The following is a 5,099-nucleotide window of genomic DNA, read 5'->3' as shown; positions in this document are numbered from 1 at the left end:
TACAGGCCGGAGATGCGGTGGGTGAGAGGATTCACCAGAGACAGAGTGGGGAGCAGAACAGGCAGATCCACCAAGTACACTGCTGAGGGGAGCAGTGGGCGGGTCAGGAGAGGTCTGCCACAACATATGATCTCTTCTGAGGCAGGCGGGGATCGAACCCATGTAGAAGTGGCTTTAGCTTCTTAGTGCAGTGCTTTTTCCCGCTGTGCCACCAGGGAGTGCCTAGTTCTCCCTTTTTACACAATGCCCACTCTGTATTCACCTTCTCATTGGCTCTGCTGACAGTAGAAAGCTAACTAAGGGGACCGAATCTCATTTATCAATCAGAAGTGTCGGGGTGTGAGATGGGGCAGTGAGATGAGGCCGAGGCTGGGGGAACACCCAGGATCAAGGATGGCAAGATTCAACTCTGAGGCTCCAGGTAGAGGCCATGGTTGGGAGGATTTCGATCCGTTGCTAGTGACCCAAGGCTTGTGAAAACATGACTGTGTCACTGTGTTCAAACCTGAGTGGAAAAAAGTTCTGAGTAAGTCTGACGAATGGCTCTGGAAGAAATTGAACAGTGCCTGATATGTTTCCATCTGCTTCTCAGCAAGAAAAGTTTATTCCTAATACCCTGTTGCCTCGGCACAATGCTCTGTACACATTTATCTACCAAATAATAATTATCACTATAAATCTCCCACATTTAACATTTACTATCACCTTGGAAGTACTTAAGAATTATGATGTAAGTGAATCCTCCCAATGAAATCCCTCCCATGAAATCTTGAAACTCATTAGCCAAAAAGTCCTTCTAGGTCAAAGCCTTAGGCCCAGGAGTAGCAGTTGGGAATAGAATCTAAACAGAACAGGACTGTAAGGAGCCAAATCAAGAAGACACTACAGATAAAAAGTAGGAGGCCCTCCCTGGTGGCGCAGGGGGTTAAAGCACAGCACTAAGAAGCTAAAGCCACTTCCGCATGAGTTCGATCCTTACCCAGGAGGTGATCCACACGGTGTGGCAGACCTCTCCTGACCCGCCTGCTGCTCCCCTCAGCAGTGTGCTTCGTCGATCTGCCTGTTCTGCTCCCCACTCTGTCTGGTGAAGCCTCTCACCGCCCGTTCTGTATGAATAAATATTCAAAAAAAAAAAAAAAAAAACGGAAGAAATGGGTGGGACATCTCATCTATGAGAAATAAGATCTAGACGCTGCAGACGTGCTACGGTGCACCCTCTGTAGCCCGTGCATCTCCGTGCGCTCTGTTGAGTGCGTCTCTGTTCTGGTTCTAAGGCCAGGGCCTACAGCTTCTGTTTCCACATCTAGAAGTATTCATCTACCTGCCCAGCAGTCATGCCTGGGCACTGAATGTGAAAGGACCTCAGAGGGCCCTTTGAGAGGTAGCTACTAGCTTTATTCATCCTCACCCACTGCTCTTGCTCTGGTGAGAGGAACTTAGGAAGCTGAGCCTATGATCTCCATGTCCTTATCCTGCTGCAGTTCTATTTACTAGGCCTGCTGCTTCCAGGCCTTTCTGACAGGAGTATGTTTTAGGCTGTTTACTTTTGGGCTGCATCAGCTTTCTCACTTGCGTAGGACTTTCAGATCCCCCCAGGATCCCATTTGATAGTTTCTTATTAATAGAGCAGAATATGCCCTAAGTGCTGTCAGCATAACATTGACATTGGTTACGTCCTTACCATGTGCCAGTCACTCTGCTAAGCATTATGAATATGGTAATCCTCACCACAGTTTGATAAAACAGCTCTGTGATTTTGTTATTTTGCAAATGAGGAAACTAAAGCTGGAGGTGCTTAAGACATGGTCCCCAAGTCTCAGAACTAGTCAGTGGCAAGCCAACATTGCTACCTCTCCTTAAGCCCTTCCATTTTTTGCATCTGACGATGACAAACCAGGGGCAGTGCTTGGAATCCTCCTACCAAACGCCTCATGGTTGAGTCAGGGTATAGACGACTGAGGTTGAAGAGGAGGAGGTGGGGTGGCAGCATCAGCTGGTGTGGGTGCTTTGGACAGGAAGCCGGGGGATCTGGGGTGGAAATCAGAGTTTACGCACTTTCATACCTCAGGCAGCCTCTTAGGTCACTGGGTGTGGCTGCCTCAGGACGGGGGTCCTCTCTCAGTTGCTTTCTGGGTCATGCAGCTGGGGAGGTATGTGGGCCTATTTTGAACAGTCATGGGAGGACAGCCACTTCCAAGTGGGAGGACACTTCCTCTTGGCCAACTGGAGTGAACTCGGGGGATCACTTAGCTCAGGATTCCTGGTTTTACAACCTGTAACCTGCAATCTGGAGTCCTTTTTTTAGCTCATTCCAGACTTGTTTCTTCACAGTGTTCTTTAGTTCTCCAGCACTTTGCTCTCACGGTGACCCCGTCTTCTAATGACATGCTGTACCCCTCTGCTCAAGGCCCAGGTCCACTGTCCTAAGTAGCCACGCAGGGACTGAGTCAAAGGCCCTTGAGGGATTTTTGACCCTGTTCCCATCCCACAAACCTTCCAGCTTCCCAGCGCTGACTTGGCTCATTGGACTGCAGGCCTTGCCAAAAATCATATCCTGGAGGCCTGAGGAGGGTAAATGTAGGGTGGTGCAGGGCCTGGCTGGCCTCAGCTGCTTGGAGTTATAAAAAGAACAGAAGTGGCTGTGGTGGGTGGGTGACTAATGGTGACCCCGGAGGGTGTCACCTTCAGCTGTTGGGTGAGAAGTTACGTATCAGGCCTCAGGCAGTTCCCAAGTCTGGGCATCCCTGAAGGCTGGTATCCCTCTTACCATCCATTTGGAACTGCAGGGGTGATTTTTACCAAGCGCCCAGGCCTTAAGCACAGGCCTGAAGTCTCCTGAGAGTTGGCAGTGGGTTCCAGGTACCTTGGGGAGCCATGTGCTCTGAGGAACCATCACGATTTTAATAATTTGGTGAGAATTGACAGCCCTGCTGAACCCATAGGAGCTTGGAGAACATGGGTCTTGGGGTCTGAAGAGCTGACTCAGAGTCACAGCTTCATCACTACTGTGTGAGCTCGTGCTGGTTACTTAACCTCTCTGAACCTCAGCTTAAGTCTCATCTATAAGCAGGACTAATATCTATCCACAGCGATTACATGCAAAAAGTTAGTAAAATCAGTTTTAAGCTGCCTTTGGGTCCGATGGGAAGGAGCAGTTATCCCTGGCCGGGTCATGCTCAGAATATCTAGCCCTGTGAAGGCTGAGCTGAAGGAGCCCGCCTGCCCAGCAGCCTACAGCACACACCTTGCTTCCAAGCATCATTTTCATTTTGTTGATCGGAGGAGCTCTGTCCTTGGGGATCTTTTCACTCCAGCTGAGTCCATGGGCCATAGTGGTAATGGTCCTCTTGGGTGCAGTCAGAGCTGGTGGTGTTTTTCTGAAAGCACCACACTGCTAATCCAAGTCTGTCTTGCTGCTCCCCACACTGATGCAGGTAGACATTTTCTTATCTAACCCCTAATCCACACACTCTTCATGGTGATGGAGTCAAACTCTCAGAGGAACTGTTTTGCCCCGTGGAGAGAACTGCTCACCAAGTGTGAAGGCTCAGAGAGGGGAGTTCAATGCCATTTAATACAAACCACACTACTGAGCACCCAGTGGGTGCCAAGCTCTGGTGAGACAAAGACTTGGCAAAGCAGGATCCCTACCATAAGAAATTTCTAAGAAATGCTTCAACAAGAAGAATGTGTCTTCTTCCAGATGGTACTAGGGGGTCCCTTAACACTCCAACAGATTAGGAAACCAGAAAGGCATGCAGGCATTCATTAATGCTGCAAACATTTATAAAACTTCTATGTTGCAGATTCTATGTTAGATAGATCATAAAGGTCAAACGAGAGCTTTCTTCATGAGTATTTGTCCAGTTTTGTTCACCCATAAATGATTTCAGCCTAAGGGGGGGCCACAAAGACCTTTGCCCAAAGCACAGATGTGGACAAAAGGGATGAATGGTTTAGGGGTGGAAAGTAGAACATTTCACAGAAGGGGCGACTGCTGAGAAAGGGCTGGAAGGAAGTACCGCGGCTTGCCGGGGGCAGTGTGGGGAAAAGCTCCAGAGGAGCAGTGGGCCTGGGGGCTGAGTCATGGGCTGTAGGGCTCTGAGGTGCGGTGGAGGTGACCTCATCCACCACTTACGGTGCAGAGTGTGAGGGTGGGAGGGGCGCCAACAGCCTGATCTCCTAACCTTTCAGCTGGGGTTTTTTGCTTGCTGGGAAAAAAACTAGACATTAGACAAAACATCTTCACCACTTGAATCACAAGAGGTTCACATCCAGGGCATGTGAGTTTAGCTCAAAGTTTGTAAATGAAAAGCAGAGCTGGAAGGCTGAAGCCTCCTGAGTTCTGTGCCAGGTATACAGAGGGTGCCCCATAAATGCTTGCAACCTTCCCCGTGGCCAGATGGTAGGTAAAGGCCTCTCCCTCTCTTGGATGGCAGCTTTTAACTTACATTGATTTAAAACTGATGCTTGTGAAAGCTCTGTGCAAATGGAAGGTGGGAGCTTCACAGGCAAGGCTGGGGTACCCATGTTGCCCCCATTTGAAAGCGGGTAGATGATACCAGAAATGATCAAATGGAGATGCATCTCCAATGGGTCCATCCTTTGAATGGGGACAGCGAAGGAGCCTTCTCTGTCCTCAGGGCATTCAGGGTTCAGCACTGTGCAGGAAGCAGAGATACCTACAAATTTACACCTTGCCTCATCTGCTCCTGGCTCTAAAGTTTCCAGGTGTATGGCTGGTGTCATGGGTGTCCATCACAGGTGGTGGATAGGTATTTATAGTCTAATTTTCCAAATTTAGACAAAGAAGGGTCACAGCAGGCCCATAGCCCTGGAGCAGCGTTGGTCTTGGGTGAAAGGACAGGTCAGACCTCTTCCCACGACCCTTCTGGCTTCAGAAGGGGGCCTCTCAGTGCTGCCCCTCAGCTTCTGCTTTCCATCTGGTCTCAATTCTGTCCTTTCTGCCAGCCACGCGCTTCCCTGTGCCTGACATACTCTCCCCTTTTTCCTCTCACCAACAATTGTGCCTGTAAGATTTGGCTGAGAAGTCACCTGTAGTCAAACATGGGCCTGGTATACCTGTTGGGTGCCCTCAC

The sequence above is a fragment of the Condylura cristata genome, unplaced genomic scaffold, assembly GCF_000260355.1.
Source record: "Condylura cristata isolate star-nosed mole 26May11 unplaced genomic scaffold, ConCri1.0 scaffold00011, whole genome shotgun sequence".
NCBI lineage: Eukaryota > Metazoa > Chordata > Mammalia > Eulipotyphla > Talpidae > Condylura > Condylura cristata.
This window is presented reverse-complemented; position numbering follows the sequence as displayed.